The 25,368-nt window shown below is 35.6% G+C and overlaps 2 protein-coding genes across 4 annotated transcripts in view; one reads left to right on the forward strand and one right to left on the reverse strand.

Moving 5' to 3' along the window:
• LOC120637660 (filamin-A) overlaps nucleotides 1–9,101 on the reverse strand; it is a 123,780-nt gene extending 114,679 nt beyond the window's left edge. For 2 of the 3 annotated variants that reach the window (XM_039909587.1, XM_039909585.1), the window contains exon 1: nucleotides 8,967–9,101. The gene's annotated coding sequence lies outside the window, so the exon portion shown is untranslated. Of the gene's footprint in view, nucleotides 1–8,796 lie in introns of all 3 variants that reach the window. The other variant, XM_039909586.1, reaches the window with a different exon arrangement.
• Nucleotides 1–25,368, forward strand: part of LOC120637664 (methylcrotonoyl-CoA carboxylase subunit alpha, mitochondrial) — a 328,715-nt gene that overhangs the window by 29,647 nt on the left and 273,700 nt on the right. The window lies entirely within an intron of this gene.

A 25,368-nucleotide genomic window follows, 5' to 3' on the forward strand; every position in this document is an offset into this window, starting at 1 on the left:
AATAGAAATAACAATTAAACATAAACCTTGGCTTTTATGATGAGATGATAAAAAAAAAAAGATGTAAACTAATAGAAATAATTCCATCTTAGCGTTTTTATATTAATTGTTTTATATTTATCTTATATATTACTTGACTTGGACAGTGGAAAAAATATGAATATCACCAGTGGGTGATGATGTTATTGATATCACTTGAGAGTGATGATGATGTGGATATCACTAGTGAGTGATGATGTTATTGATATCACTTGAGAGTGATGATGTTGTTGATATCACCAGTGGGTGATGATGTTATTGATATCACTTGAGAGTGATGATGTTGTTGATATCACCAGTGGGTGTTGGTGTTTTGGTATATATTGGTTTGACTATTAGACTGTACCGATTGCATCTGTGACTAAATGAGACTAACAATGTCAATGACAGAATTGATGGGAAATACAATTACCTGTGTGGATATTTTGATAAAGTTGGACTGGAGGCAAAAGGATAAATTGTTTTGAGATTTATATTGAGATGGAAATATTTGGATTGTGATTGTACATGTTAAAATGTACAAGATAATAGAAAATGAGTATTTTTGATTTACATTGTTGAAAATTAATCATTTTACTTTATTAGAAGTATTATATTGTTGTAATATAATATGTTAAATGGTGTGGAATTTTAATGAAAATTTTTTTTGGTCTCTTTCACTTTAATTATAAAATGTTATGATTATGCCTATCTTTTGATAAAATATTGTTTACAGTTTATTGATAAAAGTGTATACAGAATGTAACTGATTTGATGATTTTTTATGCTTATATACCATTTGAACTAATGTTATAGAGGTGTACATAAGATGATGTACTTATAAGGATGTTCTTTGAACCTAAAGACTTATGATACAATACATATACCTAAAAAGAATAACCCTATGTACTTCGAGAACGAAGTACTTGTCAGAATGGCCGTGTTAGGAAATAGGGAATTACAGCACTTTATCTATGATAAACCCGATGATTATATTAAATATATCAACAAATCATAGTTTGTATACTCATTGATAATGTATTGAAAATAGAATAATGGACTTTAGTAGACTGTCAAATAAAAGTATAGGATCTATGGCGGGAGACGCGAGTTTGACAAGTTAGATTGGCGGCAAAGAAAAAGTGAGGACGGATTTAAATTAATGAATTGAGGATAGAAGATTAAGTAAAGTATTGTGGATAGAACGTTACAAATTGGGAATAGATGATTTATAATGGAAACGACATACTTAACGAAATATTGTTGTGGCAAAACAAGAGTCGTATATACTGGTGATGGAGTTGAGATAAGTTGTTAAAAGTTGTTGGTACTATGGTTGTACCTGATGTAGCATCAGATAAGTATATCGCATCCTTTGGTTTATTTAGGTATCATATATGGAGCCCTAGCATAACTTTATACCGACAGTTTATGTAGCAGAGGTTGCTCTATACAAACAATTTGCTTCAAAAGTCCTGATGTTATAAGTGATCCTAGTAGTTATGTTTGACCTGTCTTATATGTCTTGTATCAAAGGGCCTAGCGTTATAACATATGATAATGTTGTAATTGTGTTTATAAGTTGTTTTAATTGATTGAATAAAAGAGCAACGGTAGAGTTTCTTGCCAGTGGTCTTCTCTGCCGAAGACAGCATTCCGAACTGGTTGTAGAGTCATTTGAAGGTAACAAGTAATATGAATTATAGAGAAGCTTAATATACAGTATTAGAGTCAGTCCAGTTGTTTTATTTCACTCCTTGGGAAGTCAGGTTTATAGTGTCCAGACCCACAACAGTGCTCTAAAGCAGGTTGGTGGGCTTTAAAGATTTCTTTTATAAAATGAATACTTTAATAGGAAGGAAGAATAATAGTCATGAGAATAAATGATTACTGCTAAGAAACTAGGTATTTAGCTTCAATAATACGGTTAATTAATGAAAGATTAAGTGCCATCCTGAACATTGTGGGTATTGCAGTGAATATCTGAATACCTGGGCCTTCCATTCTTTATATTTTTTTAGCACGCGCTTCACCTCAGGTGCACGCATCATCACATTCAAGCTACTTATTATAAAGGTAAATACAAAATTCATTTATTCCAAGTAAGCTTACTATATAAGCACTTTTGAAACGTCAAGGTAAGTCATTATTTTCATTCTCATTGTTTCGTGTACCTACACGCCAGTTTTTTTATTCAAAAGAAATGCAGCTTATAATTCTCAGCATTAAAAATATCGATGCGTAATCGATTGCGAGGTTATTGTTCCTCTTTGAAATACCGGGCTGACCCTTATTTATTATTTTTCCAATTCCCCGAAACCAGTTGAGAACAAGTCGAGGCAGAGAAAAAAAACATAACCTACCAATTACAGGCTGCAGTATTGAATGCCGAATATGTGAAAGGTGAATTCCCTAGGGAAACGTTTCCGAATAATTCTCTGGCTTCAATGTTGTTACAACTTTATAGGTTTGCTACTACTGTATGGAGCATCTTACTTTATTTATATCATCAATTCCAATACCGTTATTGGTAGAATTATCAACTCAGGTATATAATAAGTGAGTTACTTATTACATGTCTGAGTCTCAGGCACACTGGCACTCATATTCAGGTTCTTCGGGGTAGGTAATTCAAGTTATATAAACTTTACTTTTTAAAACTCTTAAATTCCTGTACTTCAGTTTTTTATAACCCGTACCTACTGGAGATTTTTAAAAAATTAGGAGAATTTTTTTTTTTCCTCTGTATATGTGCATACGGCATACACAGTGCATACCTACCCTATATATACGCCATGCACATCTTAAAAAAATAGGTTATGAGAACCAGGGTATTCACTCCAAGACTAGCAAGAAGCAAGTTCAGGATGTCACTTAGATCATTCATGAATTAATAGTATTATTACAATAATAATAATAATAATGTTTATTTCCAAACAATCTTAAGTCTAAACAATATAGTAAAAAGGTTTTCTTATTTTATAGGATGGGGATCCATGAAATCTTAAATCATTATATTACTACAAGCTTCTGAAGCTAAGCTAAGAAACCTTGTATTTCAGCTTCAGTATTGAAGCTTAATACCTAGTTTCTTAGCAATAACTATTTATTCTCATGAATGTTATTCTTCCTTACTTACGACATACTATTAAAGTATTAATTTTATGAATGATATCATTGCCACCAACCTGCATTAGAGCCGTGTTGTTGGTCTTTATTCTATAACCCTGTCTCCCCAAGGAGTATAATAAAAGAACTGGATCGACTCTAAGGCTCAGGCTTCTCTATAATTCATATTACTTTTTACCTTGAATTTTCTACCAGTTCGGAATGCTTCTTTCGGCAGAGAAGACCACTGGCAAGAAACTCAACTGTTACTCTTATATTCAATCAATTAAAACAAGATTTATAAACACAATTACAACAATTTCATATATGTTATAACGCTAGGCCTTTTGATACAAGACATATAAGTTAAACATAACTACTATTATCACTTATAAAACCACGATTTTTGAAACAAGTTGTTTGTTTAGAGCAATACAGTCTGTATAAAATTATACTAGGGCTCCATATATGATACCTTATCTTATACAATATACCACCTTAGTAACTTTTAACAACGTCATAACCAGTATATACGACTTGTTCCGTCACAACACTATTTCGTTAAGTATATCGTTTCCGTTATAAATCATCTATTCCCAATTTGTAACGTTCTAATACCATACTTTATTTTATCTCCTTTTCTCAATTAATGAATTCAAATCCGTGCTAACTTTTCTTTCCCGCCAATCGATCTTGTCAAACTTGCGTCACCGCCATAGATCATATACTTTTCTTTGATAGTCTTGTAAAGTTCATTATTCTATTTTCAAAACACTGAATATACTATCAATCAGTATACAAACTATGGTTTGTTACTTTATTCAATATAATCATCGGGTTTAGCGTAAATAAAGTGCTGAAATTCCCTATTATCTAACACACGCCACTGATAATAAGTAAATAAGTGTTTGAGCGTGATTTATTTAAAAACGTATAAATGGAACGCGCTTTTCCAATAAAGTGTCTTGAACAAGAACGCTAAGTAAATTTAAAGCGGTGATAACCTATTGGTTGGGACTCTTTCAACGTTTACGACACTTGGATCTCACGACATCACGAGACGCTAGTTGATTGATTGCACGTCAAGTGTTTGATAAGTAGGTATTAGTGGATTAAAAAACATATGGGATATAGCTTAAGATATACTCAAAAAGATTGGTATAATTTACACGCTCTTGAGAACGTTATTGAGAACTCCTTGGCATGCAGGTTAAAGCAGGTGGTATCTAATTTCGTAAGTTAAAAACGCACATAGAAAAGTTGGAGGTGCGTATCGGGAATCGATCTCGGTAACCCCGAAAGCGAAGCCGAATTATAAACAACTAGACGATCAGCGATCTGATGTACAGATAATGAAATGAGATTTTATTTAATGCTACATTCACTGGGTGCATTCGATCGAAAGCGCACCTATCAAGTCATATCAATATTATCAATTTTGCAGGAAGGAAGCGATCTGGCTTCATCGCTTCATGGCAATAATTATGCACTCACGCGCATGCAAAACACGTTATTTGCATATGTGCATGCTAAATACGTTGTTTGCATGATCATTTATTTTACTTACTATAGTAATTATGTTTTGAGCGATTCGCGAACAGATTAACTTCATTAGCACTTTCGTTTGCAGTTAATTGCAATTATTTATTGAATGAGAACAATTTGCGGGAGAGATATGACTGATAATAACAATCTATAGGTATTACTGCCCTATATCTTTTGCAAGTAAACATAAAAAAATATATTGGTAATTGGCATATTTTTTAAATATAATATAAAAATAAATATACTACGATAAAACACAGATCGCCATCTAACCCTACATCATAGCTTGTGTTACGGGTACTCAGATGACTAATAAATATTTTTATAAATAACATACATAAATACTTATAATATAAAGATAAACACCTAGACACTGAAATGCATTTATGTTCATCACACAAAGACTTTCCAGTTGTTGGAATTAAACCCGCAGCCTTGGGCTCAGAGAGCAGGGTCGCTGCCCACTGCGAGAATCGCCCGTTTTTTTTTATCATTGTCATTTTTATAGCAATATTTGATGGATCTGGCAGATCACCGATCTGATGGTAGTGGAAAAGGATCCAGAGAACGTGCCGCTCTGCATCCATCGACCAAGGTGTAAGTGATAAGCCTCATTTGCCTGTAATTGCACTGACAATCATGCCATCCAGACTGGAACACAGAAACGCTTGGTGGCGGATATAATCATGGCGGTAGCATCACCGGATTAACTCTGTCACAAAAAGCTCTTCTACTACTACTCATTTTGCTTTGTTTAGATTAATTTGGCCGAGTGGTGCAGTGGGCAGCGACCCTGCTTTCTGAGTAAAAGGTCGTGGGTTCGATTCCCACAACTGGAAAATGTTTGTGTGATGAACTTGAATGTTTTTCAGTGTCTGGGTGTTTATCTGTATATTATAAGTATTTATGTCTATTATATTCATAAAAAAAATATGCATCAGCTATTTTAGTACCCATAACACAAGCTACGCTTACTTTGGGGCTAAATGGCGATGGGTATTTTGTCGTAGTATATTTATTTTATAAAAAGAAAAAAAAAATTTGACTAGTACATGTCCTCCTAATAAACCTGAGTCTTTACAAAGATTGCTATTATAACCACAGTTATAACAAAATCGATGCTTCCAAAGGCTTTACAAAGGAGGTCGAACGTCGTAAACAGTCTTTTACCTGAAAGCCTGGAGCCAATTTAGATTTCGTACACGAAGGCAAATCTAATTAAAAGCACATCACAGATAATGGTTTTACGCAAATTTAGCATTAATAAGAGAATAAATTATGGGGAAATACCGCCTAATTTAAGAATTTTATCATAAATGTCAAAGAAATGGCAAAGAACATTCGGAAATTATAAATTTCCTAATTGCCCCGGCCGGGGATCGAACCCACAACCTCCCACTTATAAGACTAAAGCACTTACTACTGCATACCTAGAGCCTACTATGACAAAGTTGCCAAACGTTTTTCAAAGTCACTTCGAAATAAATGGAGATGACTACATCATGACATACTACTATACTATATGACATATACTTGTATATCACAGTTACGTATAACTTAGCGGTGAAACATTAAAGATACCAGCTAAGGAATAGTTCATAATTTATATCTTGAAGCGAAATGAATCATCATCTAAGTGATTTATTACGCTATTACAACTCATGTGCAACAATTTGTACAAAATCATTAAGCGTTACTTAGAACAATGGATGCTAGTTCGTAAACTAATAAAAAAGTTTCCCCCACTGTGTCGTTATAAAATGTCTTATCTATGATATTAAACTATAAAATGTTTGTAGGTAGGTAACTAGTGTATATCTAGAATCTAGATTTAAAATTGTAGTTAGTGAAGGTAATAAACAGTGAACTAATAATCACATAGGTAAATTAAAATCAACTTAAATGTTATAAATATTATTATTCTCTGTGGTTACAAATAAAATAAATAAAATAAATAAATTTACGACGACAATATTTGACAGCCGATTGGCGCAGTGAGAAATGCTTGTGTGATGAACATGAATGTTTTTCAGTGGCTGGGTATTTATCCGTATATTATATGTATTTATGTGTATTATATTCATAAAAATATTCATCAGCTATCTTAGTACCCATAACACAAGCTACGCTTACTTTGGGGCTAGATGGCGATGTGTGTATTGTCGTAGAATATTAATTTATTTATTTATTTAATATCATCATCATCATCATGTCAACCAATCGACGTCCACTGCTGGACATAGGTCTTTTGTAGGGAGTTCCACAATACACGGTCCTGGACCGCTTTCCTCTAGCGCTGCCGCTGCCAGAGCCAGGAATAGCGGGGCTGCCGGGGACTAGGGGCTGTGGCTTTTATCAATCTCACAAATATATTATTTAATATACACTTCGCCATCTCGCCCTTAAAGTGAGCTTGGCTTGTGTTATGGGTACTAAGATAACTGATGAATATTTTTATCAGCATAGGTAATATACGTGTGTCTAAGCTTTAGAGGAACCCCAAAACCTCTCCTATAAAGTTAGTTTTGAGGTTCATCAGGAAAAGTTTTTTTTAATTACGTTTGGTTATAGTTTTTTGTTTGTATTGAACGAATATGATATCAAAACCAAACTTTAAACTTGTTTTCACTCTGAGATGCCGGAAGTTTTTAATAAAATTTTCAATTAAACCGTTATCGCTTTACTTTAATAATTTTCTTCTATGGAACCCTAGATGGACGAGTACGACTTGTACCTGGCCGGCTTTTTGACATTTTAAAGGACAGAATCTTTCAAAATTCAGGTATGATAATCGTTGAATACAACATATATATCAAACAACATGTTCATTTTAGTTTTAATTAACGTCATTTATCTTTTAACCAAACTGGCGGTGTGAAAAGAAGTTATTTTGGATTGACATTTCCAATCTCTAGGGTCCTTTGTCGCAGATGAGTTAGGTTCAACGTTTTTCGGGTAACGAAACTATTACAGGTGAAATACTTTGACGTCAATTACATCAAAGACCTTGCTTTTGTATTGATGTTTTAATAATAGCTTTGAAAACGGCCCGCTGTATTTATAGTGCTTATAAAATAGTATTCTCTATAGAAAGTATTGAAATCTTATTAACCACTAGACGCCTATTCGTAAATTTGATGATTAGGTCGCTTGTCAGTTGCCAGCTATTTTAAATTTAGGCTTCTTACACCAGTATGGCCAAGAGCACGATATATTATGTCTACCCATTATCTTTTTATCGCAAATAGGACGAGTGCCCAACTAAGTTATAAAGGAAAAAGTAATTTGAATTTAGACGTATGAAAATGTTAAGTGAAGTGAAGTTAAGTGAAGCAAAGTACGTCTATGACTATATTTGTTAATCGCTACCTCAAACGACTGACTGATAAAAGACAGCCTCAGCCAGGAGAGAATAAATTTTGTCAACTTATTCCGAAAGTAGTTTTGTGGAAGTGTAAACAGTTTTGTAAAAATGGTTAAGCATAGTAAGCTGATTCGGTAAAGATTTAGATTTAGCCATTACCGGCCCACTATTGAGAACGGGTATCCTATCAGAATGAGAGGGTCTTAAAGCCGTAGTCCACCACTCTGGCCAAGTGCGGATTGGTGGACCTCACATACCCTTGAGAACATTATGGAGAACTCTCAAGCATGCGGGATTCCTCACGACGTTTTCCTTCACTGCATGTGATATTTTTAATTAGATGAATTGCTTGAGTTAAAGACGCACATAACTCCGAAAGTTAAAGGTTTAGTGAGTATTAAAAACAACTTAAAAAGTAAGCTAGACATATAATATTGCTAGATATATAGCAGTTGATTCATACCTAGGCGTAATAAAAACAATAATTATTTATTAAAACATGGCAAAGTTGTTTCAAAGCACCTCGTTCACGATTGCGCATTAAAATATATTACACGCAATCGGTGCAACCTTAAAACACGTGTGATGTAGGCGGAGTGTGAACATATTTCAGGATGATGTCATTAACTCGCCACTTCACTATCTTTGTCACCCTTACTCGAAAAGGCTCCGAACTTCACAAAGGCTCTTTTGACAACAAAATTAGATCAATCTATTTTTGTTTGTTATACAAGCAATGCGCACGACCGGTTCATACTTACTATCGATTCATAAAGATGCAAATGATAAATACAGCATTGCCACTTTAAAAAAACGTATATAACACTAATAATTATATGATAACTGTTTATAAATTGCACCGACTTGTCAAATGCCCTTGCAGAGCAAGTACTCGCGAATTTTTTTTAATGTACTATAATCCACTGTTTACCTTATTATTTAAAGTCTAAGTGAATGCCACTGGAATGTTTCTGTCATTTCATTTTGTTTACACTTTTATTTGCATCGGAGTCGAGAGTTTTTTTTTATAAACAGTTCGTCGCGCTCGCGTATGATCGCTCGGCATGCGCGGGCGAGGCACTATGCGAGGTGTGACAGAGGCGCAGGTTGCGCGGGAGGGACCCCCCTCCCCGCGAGGCAAGGCTGCCCCGACGCAATGGCATTCCATCTGTGACGACAACTTGCCCATTTATGTCTTTGGACATGGTTGGCGGCCACCGCGGCCATATGGTGTCTTCCAGTCGATTATGTTTTTCAATGGGGCTCTGTAATGGTGGTAAATTGCTTCAAGGTGTGGGACAATAATGGTGGAACTACCTGTCACACGGAATCCCGTGGTAATATGGACGTACAGTTACCTATTTGTCCACGTAAAGTATTGTTGATGCTAATTTAGAACCGCTTTACAAATGATCAATTTGTAAAACGTTTTCATTACTCGCTTACTATGACGGTAAAGCGTTGATTATGCACATGCCTTCATGTTAACCAAGATGATTTTCGTAAGGGAGTGTTAATTAACCAAAATTGGAGTTAGGTTAAGCATAGCCATAACCACAGACATAAGACCACAAATATTTATCTAAGATACCTCGAAAGTTGATTATTAAGAAATTAAAATACTCTTATAAATTAGTATTCCTATTAAGTAGTTTGTAGCTCAATAATGAAAAATTAAGAACTTAAAAAAGTTTTACATCACCTCTTAAACTCATAACTATACCTAAATAACTCTAGCCAACTGGACTTTTTTTTTTAAATCGTAAAAAAATAAATAATGCTATAATAGTATAAATAACATTTTTAGTACGCTTAGTAAACTTATAAATACTGCTGTTTACTGCATTTAAGCCATTATTTTTATTAGTAACTAAGTAAACTGTCCATGGCAACTCTTAAAGTTACAATAATTGAGTGTTCTGCTCTAGAAACTTTCCTAAATGGAAACGGAAATGAAAATGACAGTTTTTCCAGAAACTAATTTAAAGCGGATATTTCCATTTGCTTTAGTTACAGAGAGTTAGCTCTAGTTTTTCAATGACATATTGTGTGTTTTTTATGTATAATATAACCTTTTTAGTATCTTGTTTTAGACGGTAAATTGTATACGATCTTGTTTATCCATCTAATACGCAGTTAATAATTTTACAGTGTATACAAATAAAACAATAATCCTGAATAATTACCGTTCGCAGTGAATCTTACTTATTAAGTTTGTTGTATTTATTTGTTATGACAGAATTCTCGACGAGGAAAACCGTTTCGTAGGTAATTTATGTTGACATCAATTAATATACAGTCCTTTGTAATTATGAGTGGATATTATTACAACGTACCTTACGTTTACTCAAAAGGAAGCAACCATTTAAGAGGTTTTCTGTCAAGGACATAAATGGTCTTGATGGATGGAATGGATGGATGGATACCTCTAAACCCATATATTTCTTAATATGTTGGGAAGCGGTGATCTAGTGGTTAGTACATCGATGCGACTTTCAGCGGGACCGAGTTTGAACTCCGGCATGTACTTACCTCCAATTATTCGTTCGTCTTTTAGAAAGTCAAATAACACTTGCTTTAACGGTAAAGGAAAATATCTTGAGAAAATTTGCATGCCTGACACAATGTTCTCAAAGGATTGAGGTTGTAGTCTATCAGGCTCTGTCTGAGTGGAGACTGGTTCTCTGTACTGGGTCCGTAATGGGTTGATAATTAAAAGAAAAAATGCGCTCGCCCATGATTCCAACGTCCATGATTTTCCCAAGTATCCCAAGTCTATTTTCCGTGAAAACCAGACCTATTTGAATGGTAAATATTCTTTAGAGTGTATTGGAAGATCTGTGTGGTATTCCACATGAATTGAATTATGAACTAACAACTTATTAACAACATAACAAATAAACATCATAACAAATTTCATTCATTCATTCGTTAATTCAAATTAACGTGGGCTTCTTTATACAAGTCATATAATAAACGTGAATAATTACGTCTTAATAACCTTTTTCTAAACAAAGAAAGCTTCAATGCTTCAAATATCATTTTTCCTTAAAAAAATAATGCAATAATGAATACTTATTACGATATTATTTAATAATAGAAACTAGACTGCAAAAATCGAGTATCAAAATAGTTATATTTAGCAACACCATCGTTTTATATATATATATATATTTACAAGTAAATATATTAAATATATTGTAAATATATATATATATATTCTTAGAAACGTTTTATTAAATTGACTAAAAAAAAAAGAAACAATTACCCAAAACACTATACAATTAGTTTTATTAAATCAAAGATAACAAATAATTTAAAATAACAAAATTGACAGAATAAATGGCAGAGGCACAATGTTGAACGTTCGACGACTGACAAGGTAATGGCCGCTTGATCGTTGTCAACTGCCTTATATAGGGAGCACGCCTGCCTTGTTGCTTGGCGAAACTTTATTTCTAACACGGCCTCTCCTGACATGGGAGCGTCCTCGCGACCTCCTCATTAGCCTCTCTGTGACGGACCAGCATCCGAATCATCATTAACACTAGGTACGGGGCTTATTTCGTCATCAAAACCTGCAATTAAAAATACGTTAAGATCACAGTCTTCAAATCACAATTCAAAAAGTAAGTAAAGACAATAAAATAGTGAATAATAAATTGTGCCCATGTACCGAACAACACAATTACAAAGTCGCATACAGCAACTTAACAGTCGTACACCAACTTCAAGCCTTTATGGCCACAGTACACACATAACACAGTAGGCTTTACACGGGTCTATTCCCACACCGAATACCATGCGCGCACAGGATTTACATCAGTTACAGCAGGTCATCCACGATACCCACTCAGGAATTACACTCAGTCTATAGTCAGCGTGGGCCCCACCGACATCAACCTCGTCACCTCCTGTAAACCTGACCCTCATTGATACAGGTTACAGTAACTATGTGTCAAGGTCACCCCAAAACCATGTGCACTCAGGATTTACATGGGTCTGTTCCAGGAACACATCACAAAACAAATTAACAGCAGAACATAATGTAATTGTTTGGTACATAGACAAAAATATAAGCAGATAATGGGTGCAAATGAAGCTCAAACAACAGAAAGTTACCACTAACTTTCAAAAAAACTAGCACAAGTGTCGGGTGTCCATTCACCACGCCACAAAACCATGTACCCAGCAGCTGCCTGGCTGGTCTTGCCAAACGAACCAGCTAACAGTTTAAGTTCGTACCTATCGTTAGGCAGAACTTTAATAACTTTATATGGACCTCGCATGCCACAATCTAATTTCCCGGTACTTTGGGATCTTTTAATAACAAAAACTAAATCGTTAGTTTGGAACCTTTTGGGAGGGTTTCTATTTTTATTAACATAAGCGTCTTGTTGGTCTTTATTTTTATTTATTAATTCGTCTGCACGTTGCCTCCGTAACTCGCGTATTGCTTCCCTATTAGGATTTGAACCCTCGCAAGTTACTTCCCTTATTAAGGAATTAACCACCGGCGTAGTGGATTCTATACCAACTAAAAGGTTTAACGCGGAGTATTGCGTAGTTTTATGCTTTGTAATGTTAAGTACCAACTGTAATTTCCACAACACTTTAGACCATTCCTTGTCGTTATTATTAACCTCAACTCTAATCATGTCCAAAACAGTGCGACAATATCTTTCAACCTGCCCATTTTCTTGGTGCATTTCAGGAGTGATAAAATGCACTTTAATGCCAAAATCGGTTAGCCAATCAATAAACTCGCGGTTATCAAACATTCGGCTTCGATCACACACTAATCGTTTAAAAGTGCCAAATAAAGAAATCGTCTGAGTTATTACTCGTTTTAACTCTTCACAGTCTTGTCTATATAAGTTATACAACAAACAGTACTTAGTATACGCATCAACTATTATGAGCACATATTTAAAACCATTACATTCTCTCAACGGTCCGAGTACATCAGCATGTATCGTATCGAAAGGAACGGGAACCTTTTCCCACGAGGAAATTGGTTGCAAAGGCGCACGGGGTATTTGTTTATGCGATATACACACCACACAATGCGTTATGTACTTAATAACGAACTGCCTTAAGCCCGGAAACCAGAAGTGTTTGAGTATCAAATCAATAGTTTTATCTATCCCTAAGTGCTCATGTTCGTCGTGGAACACACGCAATAGGCTCAAACGAAATGCTTTGGGGACATAACATAAGAAGCGCTCTCGCTCACCTGTAACTTCGTACTTGTAATACAAAAGATCATTACGTTTGATATAACGACTTGAATCTAGTTCTCCATTATTTAACTTTTCTATTAAAGTCAAAGTCTCCTCATGCCTGAGCTACCTGTGCCCAATTAAGAGGTTTCTGAACAGCATTAATAACATTAACCGGATTTCGACTTAAATAATCTACGTGCGACATCAGACTACCTTTACGATATTCTAACACGAAATCAAAATCTTGCATATAGATCCACCAACGCGCAACTCTGGGTTGGAGATCTTTCTTGCGTTGAGTCAGTTTTAAAGCATTACAATCAGTTATTATTGTAAAATGTTTACCAATAAGATATTGACGAAAATGTTGTAATGACTTGACAACGGCTAAGGTCTCCAACTCGTAGCTGTGATATTTAGATTCCGCCCCTGCAGTTAATTTACTAAAATACGCAATAACTCGCTTACGACCGTCTTTATGTATTTGCATTAATATACCGCCGTAACCTATCGAACTCGCGTCCGTATGTAATTCCGTTTGTAATTCCGGATCGAATATTGCCAGTACAGGTTCACCAGTTAAATGAGAAATAATATCCTGTCTCGCCTTTTCTTGTTTATCAGTCCAATTGAAAACAACACCCTTTCTAGTTAAAGCAGCTATGCAAGCAGTCTTCAATGCATAACCGGGTATATACCGGCGAAAGTAACCTGCTAACCCCAGGAATTGGCGAACCTGTTTGACGTTACTCGGTCTCGGTGATTTAACTAAAGCTTCAATTTTGTATTCGCTCGGTCGTACCTGACCTCCACTAATAATCCTACCTAAATATTCGATTTCATTAGTTAGGAAAGTGCATTTTTTTAAATTAATCGAGAAACCGGCTTCAGTTAAAGTTTTTAATACCGCATCAAGTAAGATAAGATTTTCTTCAAGTGTGTCAGTCAGTATTAGTACGTCATCAATATACACAAGAACTTTGCCAGATTCAATAAAAGATTTTAAAGTTTTACTTATAGTTCTTTGGTAGATAACAGGAGCATTAGCAAGGCCATAAGGCATCTTGCAGTATTCATAATGTCCTTCAGGCGTAATAAATGCAGTTTTGTGAATAGAACTCTCACTAACGCGTAGCTGGTGGAAACCAGATACCATATCTAAGGCACTAAAACATTTAGCATTACCAAGCATGTCTACATGATCATTAATTAAAGGAAGAGGATGTCTGATTTTCACTGTAATCTGATTTAAAGCCCTATAGTCAACTACCATTCTATCAGAGCCGTCTTTCTTTTTAACGAGTAAGATCGGGCTCGCATACTCTGATTCGGATTCACGAATTATTCCCTTTTCCAAAAGATCTTTAATTATAATTCTAACGCGTAACTTCTCATCATGGGATAATTTGTAAGGTCGGTAATATATCGGAACGTCACTTGATAATTTAATTTCCATTTCACTACCTTTTACTGTGGTCGTCGCAGTACCGGTTAAAAAATACGCACAGTACTTAGTCAACACGCCTAGTAACCGCTCTTTATTTTGCCCAACAACAGGTGTTGATATTTTTTCTAAAAGTGGCACTGTATCCACCTGCACAACATGACTCACAAATGCACTACTATGGACAAGACACTGTTTATCACCAGTTCGTATATACGCAACGCCTTTTCTATTTAAAACATCGGTGCCAATGATTACGGGGACATTTAAATGACTTTTGTCAATGATATAAAAATCTACTTCTAACGTAATATCATTCATTTGTATTGGCAACGTAACGAAAGATTTAGCTACGATTTCCGTACCTCCTAATCCGCAAAGTAATTGACAAGCTGGTTTTATCTGACACGAGAAATATTTAACTAGATCTGAACTCATTAACGAAACACTCGAACCACTATCAATAAGAACATCAACGGGTATATTTGAAATAACAGCAGTTACTACGTCGGGGTTTTTATGCTCACCCTCATTTTCGCGACAAAAATTAACATTGCTATTATTTCTAACGCGTTCTTTGGCAAAACACTGATTTTCAGAGTGCCCTAGCTTTTTACAATATCCGCACTTTTCGATTTGTTGTTTCATTGTTATTGAACTACCTGCACTTTTTTCAGTTTGCAATTTATCTGAATCTATTTTACGTTTTTTTGGACAAAAGGACCGTTTGTGCCCGGTAGAGTTGCATTCGAAGCACTTGTATTGCGATAGGTCACGATATTGACGTTTTGATAAGCTACGATTAGAATTATTAGTTCGACTAGAAGTGTTTTGAAAATAGTTTTTCCTGTGGAAATTGAAATGCGACACCCCACATTTTACATAGTTTGACAAATATTCCACTACGCTCTCTGGTGTTAACTTAGCATTCATAGCGGATGCACGAATATGTGGATCAGTAATGCCACGTATAACAATCGCAGTTAATAGTTCACTGCTTAACCCTTTAACAATACGAAGTTTTAATAAAGATTTACGTGCATATTCAGCATAGGTGGAAAATTTGTCAGACTCTGTACACATAACAGAATATAGAATGTTCGCGACGTCGACTGACCGTGGGCACAATGTATTTAATTCGAGTTTGAAATTAGACCAGGTGCGTGTTGTGCTAGTCCATTCGCTAAGCCATAAGCGAGCTTCACCCTTAAGACAACGACCTACGCGAGCAAGGCACTCACTATCTTCCCAGTGGTTTAAATAACGAGCTTTATCTACTTCACAACACCACGTGTCGACGTCATGAACACTCGGGTCAAAATCAGAAATAAAGTATTGGTTTGATCTCACCGGCAACGAGCTTATGGCGTCCAACAAACGCTCGGCAGCGCTTTTCATATCACTTTGAACCAGCTGTGGTGCGGCGGCGATCTCGCGCCCCGTTTCTGCAGGTTTCGGTGCTTGCGCCGGTAGCAGCGGGTGGCTAAGCAGCGTGGCAGGCGCCGCGGCTGTCCTTGGCGTGTTCGGTATGGAAAGAGCATGGTTAAGCTCCGTCCTCTCGGAGGATGGCGAGGCTCGCAGTGGCGAGTTAGGCACCAGAGCCCGGCTAGGCTCCACGCTGGTCATCGATGCGGGTCGCGAGTCGGTACCCGCGCTAGTCCCCGCAGCGGCTCTTGGAACAGCATACGCAAGCGATCGTTCTTCAAGTACCTGTAGTTTTTTAAGGATCTCCTCCAAGTGTTTATTAGATGTGGGAGATCGTGTGCGTCTCCCTTTGCTTCTACTTTTCTTAGCGTCTGACGACATTATGACTCTGCCCAACCACTTAAATTGTAATCTCACTAAATTTTAACCAACCGAAATTAATTAAAACACTGAATTTATAAAATCAGGGATGATTATCAAGCGGAAAAAGGCCTTCGAATCCCACTTCTGATCTTAGAAACGTTTTATTAAATTGACTAAAAAAAAAAGAAACAATTACCCAAAACACTATACAATTAGTTTTATTAAATCAAAGATAACAAATAATTTAAAATAACAAAATTGACAGAATAAATGGCAGAGGCACAATGTTGAACGTTCGACGACTGACAAGGTAATGGCCGCTTGATCGTTGTCAACTGCCTTATATAGGGAGCACGCCTGCCTTGTTGCTTGGCGAAACTTTATTTCTAACAATATATATATATATTTACAAGTATTGGTAAGAGTAATTTAAGTTTAAGTAAAATTGAATAGGCTACATCGGTTTTCGTATGCAGATTTGTTTAGCGTATGTATATCTTATACTTACCCTTATGTGATGCTTTATACTCATAGTTTTGTTTATTTGCATCAGGCAGCAAATTGAATAATTTTTTTTGTATGCGTTTGGGTGGCACCCTGAATGGTTTAGATTCACAAATCAGACCGACAGATGGCGCTGGGGTCCACTAGTATTATGTTATATAAAAATCTTAAAATAAAGTCAACCTTAAAGTTTTACAGGTTCCACTTGTGTTTGTATGCAAACTTGAAGAGTTTTAAATACATAAATACAGAAAAATATCCAAGCCCATTTGGTAGTAGTAATTTCTTTCCTTTTTGTTTAACCAAAAAAATACGACCGCTATAAAAGTCTAATGTATGGGTAACGTGATTCTAGTCAAGCGATAGAACCCGCTGGCTGGAGAATCACCTAACTCGTGAATAAATTTGAATGGGTGAACAGACGACGACAATATTTGGCCTACGGACACAGGTGCATTTCTGCATGTACAAAAATTTGGGTAGGCAAATTTGATTGTAACGCTTGAAAAATGCCGCATGATTGGAAAATTTGCATTGACAATTTAACTTCATAATGTGCAACATTTCTTTAAATTTTTACCATTAACTTATAACTAAACTATATAACTATAATGAGGTAAGAGACCTGGGAGTCCAGTTGGATAGTCGATTATCGTTTGAACCTCATCTGAATATTATTCGTAATAAAGCTTATAGAATGCTTGGTTTTGTTTTGCGTCAGACTATTGATTTTAAGAACCCAAATACACTCATTTTACTTTTCAACTCACTCGTAAGATCCCACCTAGAATATGCTTCCATTGCTTGGAATCCGCATTACGCCATTCACGTGGATATGATAGAGAGCATTCAGCGTAAATTTTTTAAGTGTGTTAGTAAAAGATTTAATTCCTTTGACCCTACAAAATTAAACTCTTTACAACTTAGAAGATCACACAAAGATCAGATTTTTTTGTACAAAATAATAAACGGCCTAATCGATTGCCAATATCTGACAAATAAAATAAAATTTTGTGTTCCCAAATCCGACAAACGTACTAATCGTAAAATGAATACGTACCTTCTCCCACGTGCTAAGACCAATTATAGCCGGAACAGATTTATTATGAGAACATGTGATATTTACAATAATAAGTATCAACATATAGACCAATTTTATTATAAGTATGGAAAGTTTGTATCTGCTATCAAAAAATGCACTTGAATGTGTGTTTTTTCTGAGACTAACTTTTTGTAATTGAGCAATCATTTTTGCGTTATTAACTTATTGTAACTAGTATTACTTAGTATAAGTTCAAACTCCCGTATCATTATGATAATTTTAATTAATAGTGAAAACTTTATTGGCTTGTGTAAGATCTATAATTAAGTTTATCCATTGTAGAAATTTATTTATAGCTGTTTGTTTTCCAAATAAAAAAAAAAAAAAAAAAAAAAAAACCTAGCTGTTGCCCGCGACTTCGTCTGCGTTTGTTTTTTGATGTGACATTAAATTTAGTTGTAGTTCTAGAAAAAAATTAAGTATTCAGTATCGCTAAGTCTAAATAAGGGGTTTGCTGCTGTCCGCTGAGGAGTTCTGTCCTCTATCTCCAACCACAGTTTTGGCAAAATTAAACACATATACCTCTAAAGTACAAAAATAATTATTTAAATTGGTTATAATTTGTCGGAAATCATCAAACACTCATCCCCTCTCCCAAAGGAACCGAGCTTAATGTCGGGATAAAAAGTATCCTATATTACTTCTAACACTTCCAAGAATATGTGTACAAAGTTTCATGAGGATCGGTAGTTAGTTTTTGCGTGAAAGCATAACAGACAAACTTACATTGACATTTATAATGTTATAAGTAGGGATAATTACTTTAATGGTCATGTCCGCGTAATATAGTGCCAATAATGCTGGCTTTATTTCCGCACTGGACAGCCAGGCCAGCCAGGATTCTTGGCGCAAAAAATGAGCTGGCTCCTTTTGTCACCGGATGCGGAAAACCACCGCACTGTAAGGTCTTGCAATTATTTCATTGCACTTAGACTCCATGGCCCCAGGGTCTCCACAGCAATGGGAACAAAGATGTAACTCTATTAGTTAGGCATACTTACGGTTACGCATTTTAAATTGCTTTTAATAATTCATAAAGGTAAATAGGCAACGAGGTACATATTCTAGAAGATCGTAGGGCTTCACGGCTATGTTTGTGGGCCAATTCGCAAAGCGGGTTTGGAACCTTTGTAGCTTTAGTTTTAAGTGTACGAATGTAGTTGTCTCCAACATCTCACTAGGTACCATGCCCACATTGTTTTATGTAAAGTACGCATCAAAAGTGCCATCTTTGTCCCTATTGATATAAATAACTATTTGACTTTGAATTTTTCTTTGACTGGAGACTAGAGAGCATTTAAGAACCTAGAGATTCAAGAACTGGTCACCTACTTTGGTATAATTATAAAAAACAAAATCGGCACCATTCAGACATCCAGTAGAGGCAGAGTATTGTGCTAAGAAACTTGTATCATTGACGTTCAAGAAGGAAAACCTGTTGAATAAAGCTTGCTTTGTCTTGCAAGCCCTTGAAACAGCGTAAGATAAGCGTGAATACTAGCTTCGTATCCATTTTCCTCCTCCAGAATCTCTTTAGAAAGCAAGTTTAAAATGGTGTTTTATAACAAAAACTTTATAAATGAGACATGAAAGTTTTATGAATCAGACATAAATATAAACAGTAATCGAAATTTTTTTGTAATATGGATTATAGTTCGTTTAGAATATTATGGTTTTTTTAATTGGTAAACAACATCATACCTTGATCATAAACTTGAAGACTTCTCGGGAAAAAGAGTTTATGTCAAAAACGTTTATTTAGAGAAAAACCAACTTTATATTGTTGTTACTTTAAAAGTAATTTTATAATAAAAATAATGTCTTTATTTCAGGCAAAGCCAATAGTAATAATTTATGAGTTACATATTTATATTTTTAGATAAAAAAAATATTTAATTAACCGCCATAATTTTTGTCTATTAAAAACATATCGTTTTTATATACATTCTTGAAACAAAATGGATCAGGTTTACAAAAAAATTTGATTCATTATTTTTTTCGCGGCGTCTTCAAAAATAATATGATATTAAGAAGCTACTAGAGCTTTGTGTGTTAGGATAGAAAAGGAAAGGAAATCGAAGTTCTAAACAAAATGAGATTTAAAGGAAAACTGTTCGGTACATGAAAAATTTAATTCCTTAGTGTCAAGTAAGCGGAACGAATGCTTTGCACCTTGCGTCTTCACTCGCAAGGTATTTACGTGTCGTGTACCTACTTCCGCATTGCATGACAAATTGGTTTATCTCAAGCAATCACATCACGGAAGAGATGATCACAAACATTTGGAGTATGTTTTGATGAATAACTTATACAGTAACGTTTTCGAAGATGAGTTTTTGTACCTGACACAAAATTCTGAGATGACAGAGTTACTTTACCAAACTGATCTCTATTATATAATAAACATAGTTATTAAAATCTAGCAGATTATTCGTTATAAGGGGAATATACATATAGGTTTTTGGTCAGCTCTAGTAGGAGGCTTCGGCCTTGGCTACAACCCTTCCAAAAAAGACTTATCGCCCAGCGATATAGCATCCCGATATGATGTCGTATAGTAGAAGATTAGAGGTATGTGCTCCATACAACAGGTTAGTCCGCTATTAGTCCGCTACGTATTATAAGAGAGCAGATCCCGTCAGTAATTTTTTTTGTAAAAAATCTTATTGTAGTAATTATAACTGAAAATATAAAATTAAAAAAATAAATCACTTACCACTGGGTGAGATTGCAGTCAAGTTGTAACTTGACACCTGGACATAACCACAGAGTCTTTCGATTTTACATGTTAAGAAATGGAACACGTACTAAAAAGTTCTTTATCGTGAATTCTCAGACATTCCAGGGACACTTTTCCATCCACTCTAAAATACGTGATTCGCTAAATGATCCAGTCGGTAAACTGTAACTGTTGCTATGGAATGACGTTACAAAAATAAAATACAAGAAATACAGCATTATTTTACTATAGATTTCTATAGTGCTAACGTACTTCTTCTTCGGACTGGGTCGTTTTCCGCACGTAAGTGTTTTGCTTGTTGTACCTACTGTGAACTTGCTCTTTACAGCAACCTACTGACCGTGGTTAGGACCCTACGTTCTGCTTACATACATACAATTTAATGATCCACGGAAAAGTATAGGTCTGACGCTCGCGATCCCGATTTTAGATGGATAGTAATAATATGTACGAGAGCTAATTATAATTTACTCTCGTACATTTTTATTATTATCTATCTATAGTATAATTACGCTATAGAGATTGAAATATTATGACAAAAATTCAATTCTTTTTTTAAATTTAAGAAGTGTCTTTAGCAAAGGTTTTATCTAAATCTCTGCTCATTTTGTTTCGAGGTTAACCATTTGTTTTTGCTCTTATGTAACGCACCGCAGTACGAGCCCAATGCTAAATCTTGTCATGCCCGGTGTATAAGCCGGTGGCAAGGGTTTCATGTATTATTCAAATTGTTCAATGATTCGGGGTCGCCTCAAGGCCCTGCCCCGCACGACTCTCGGCGGTGACGCATTGTCCTAATGGCTACATTTCCTGAGATTGAAAATCCTGGGCCCGGCTGTGAATTTAAAGGGATAAAGTAACAGGTTCACAGATTTCGCTTGTCCATGTTTATGCTTTAATAGCTCTTTCGTATTTGTTCAAAAAATCTGAAGAAGTCTAGTGAAGGAGGGAAGTGAGCTTATGTAAGTTTTTTTTAGTCCACTACAAGTTAGCTCTTGACTGCAACCTCACGAGCTGGTAAGTGCTGATGGAGTCTAAAATGGTAACGGGCTAAACTGTTCGGGGTATGGCAGTTATAATATTAAACCTATACCTCTAATCGGTTTCTACCGGAACGATAAATCGCTTAGCAGCGAGTCTTTGTCGGTGTCGGTGTCGGCGGTGCTAACTAGCCACGGCAGAAGCCTCCCACCAGACCAGAACAGAGAAAATTTAGAAATTATAAATTCCTAAATTTCTCCTGCCGTGGAACCCGGGACCTCCCACTTATATTTACAAACGTGAGTAGAAGACGCAAGCTGTTCAAATGGTCTTTGATGATAGTAAGCGACATTTCTTGTATTTATTTATGTTATAGTGGCAATACAAATACCATTTCCGAGAAAATTTCAACTCTTTAGTTGTTAAGTTAACAGCCCGCTGGCAGACAGATGGACAGTCGAGGCTCAGTTGCTTTCATAGGATTCCGTTGAATCTGTTTTCCGTCACCGAAGGTATATGCTAAAGAAATCTGCCATCGATGAGTATAGTACCTACCTGATATCGACACATCAATAGATTGTTTGTAAAAAAACAAGACTCCTCCTCTGTGTATTAAATTCAAAATTCAAAATCATTTATTTCAAGTAGGCCTAATACAAGCACTTTTGAAACGTCAAGTCTGTCCGTGTGTAGTGACTCTATCACCGGTTCGGCAGGCAGATTCTATCGAGAAGAAGCCGGCAAGAAACTCAGCAGTTGCTCTTTTCCAACATCAAAAATTTACATTTTACATTTTAACATTCATTTTTCTATCTTGTGAGAGATGAAAGCGGCGCCGGATGCTTCCAAGCAACCTTGTCATTAAGAAACTCATCAATTGTGTAATAACCTCGCTGTATGTTTTAACACATTCTTTAAACTTATGCATTGGTAGGTCCAAAATTAACTTAGGAATCATATTATAAAAGCGTATACTCAATCCCACAAATGACTTCTGCACCTTTCGCAGACGATATGCAGATGTCACTAATTTATGACCATTTCTTGTAAGTCGACTGTTTATATCCACTTTTTGTTTATAAAAACTAATATGTTGTCTTACAAATACTATATTGCTATAAATATATTGTGAGGCTACCGTAAGTATACCTTTTATTTCTTTAAATTTTTCACGGAGGGATAGACTACCTTAACTTGATAGACATTAATTAAATTTTAATTACCACCAAACTAAAATTTTCTCGATGAGCGATGATGAGTTTATAACTATTTTGGAGTTGAAAACAAACTAGCGCTACTTTGCTATGCGAAAATCTCAGCAACGCTTGTGGGTAATGGATTTTGTATGAGATCGTCGGAACTCGTTGGCACTTGAATTAAGAGCCGGAAGTCTCAGTCGACGTTTGTAAGCCCACACTTAACCTGGCGCTCTTAACGCATTTTCATATCGTTAATCATAATTGCTTCTCAAACACTCTTTGTTGTACCTCACCTCCAATCCCTACTCCCTTGAGTATTACTTACTATAAATGTGAGTATGTTTGTTCGGATGCACTCCACGTTTAAACCAATTTTACTAAACTTTAGAACAGAGACAGCTGATATCGCTGTTATATAATACGTAGGCTAAACATAGTGACGATGACGATTGAGTTGAATTTAAAAAATTTTTTTCAGAATGAAATCTTACAATAACTTAAATAAAATAAAGATACAGGCGGAAGAAGATTTAAAATCGATTAAGTAATTTTTCAGTTTATCCGTTAACTACAGTACATACATATTTGTAAAAATATTAAGATTACACTTAGTAGTGATATATGTTTCAAACTCTTTCTTGTCGATAAGTATGGAAATTGTAACTTTAGGATTGAATATGAAGATTTTCAATTTGATTGATATTTATAGAAGGGATTACTTATTATTGGAGGGTAAACCGCTTCGTTACGTAACGCGTTACGGCGCGAGTGACTGGCTTACCTTTCTCTCACGCATACGGCAGCGATAGGCTGGCTCTCTCAGTCTAACCAACCGCGTTAGCTGTATTTCGGTCAGAATTTTCCCCCTCTCTCTTCGAGTTAAACAATTTCAATAAGAAATAGTTCAACGAAGATTAGTTTAAGTTATCATTTATGTTGGGCATCACGAGACGCACACGTTCGTTCACAAGTCTCGTTCTCAAAGAATGTTGTGATAACAACAGCTCTACTTTGTGACCTGCCAATTCGTTTAGAGATTTGTGTGCAACAGAACTACCACCATTGTCAATATTAAGGAATTCTCACAGGAGATTGTAAATCGCATCCATCGCTTGAAGTGCATCTGGAAAACATTTCTCTGTTTTATCCGCTGCGGAGTGCAACTTCACTTCCAGAGACTGATACGCGCTAGAATCAATTTGTAGAAAACATTTGTCTTTTAAAGTTGAACATCAACATTGGTGCCAATTCTGTAGGACAAAAATCACTAAATATGTATTGCTAAACTGGCATGTCTAAAAATAGTACTACGGTTTTCCACAAAGAGAATAATAAAAGAGATGGCACTACTGCTAGACCTGCTAAATTAGTTGCGGTGATAGGCAGCTGATTATCATCAACAACTGGCATTCACAGGGTTTTCGACATGTTTTGGCATAGCCTTTATGGAAGATCCAGTCTATCTGAGATATTATGACATGTGGAACTATTGCGGCAATTATAATTAAGTCCGCTATTTGCCGTCACCCGGTGTAGCCAGTTTTTGACCAGTTTTGCTTTGATGATCATAAACGGTAGAAAAATGAAAATGAAAAATGAAAAATGACACCAAAACCCAGCCCTTGTCTTATATTATTAAAAAAATTGGGCGGGCTATGTATGTATTACGCGACACTACTGACAATCACTTTTTTATGGAAGGGAATTTTCATGAATACCTTGAGGAGTTGAGCATACCCACTCCATTGGTTCTTACCTGCTGACTAAAACACTCCCTACCTCTGGAAAAGAGCCGTCTCTATAGCTCATTTACTTGCCGTCATTTAAAAATCTAAAAGTTCAAGTGTCTATTTTGAATTCTCTTTGTTTAAGATAACAAGATCTGCCAGCTGATCCGAAATTTACGGACTTTACCTCAAAAATCACTTACTTTATAAAACTGGCAAACCCCTTCCATAACTTAAACATAGTCACTAATCTTTAATAAAATAAATTTAGAATCTTGAAACATCATGCCAAGAAAAGTAAATACAGTTTATTAAGGGAAGAAAATAAACTTGGCAATTTATAACTTAAGAATTTAGTTGACGCCACAGCAAAATATATGATGCTCGTGGCGAGCAAGAAAGAAAGTGGGCAAGAAATTTTAAAATGCCGAGACAGCTTATCCGAAGCACAAAGCGGTGAAGGCGCTCCACGCCACGACATTTACCGTCTTGTTGCTACATTTTTCATTCCTGTAGGGTTTTTTTCCTCTATTTCCTAGCTCAGGTTCTATGTTAGAAAATGAATGTCCGCCTTTACTTCCGCTTTAGCTGTAGGTATTGAACTTTCATTATTGAAGTAAATA

The sequence above is a fragment of the Pararge aegeria genome, chromosome 4 (genome assembly GCF_905163445.1).
Source record: "Pararge aegeria chromosome 4, ilParAegt1.1, whole genome shotgun sequence".
Lineage (NCBI taxonomy): Eukaryota > Metazoa > Arthropoda > Insecta > Lepidoptera > Nymphalidae > Pararge > Pararge aegeria.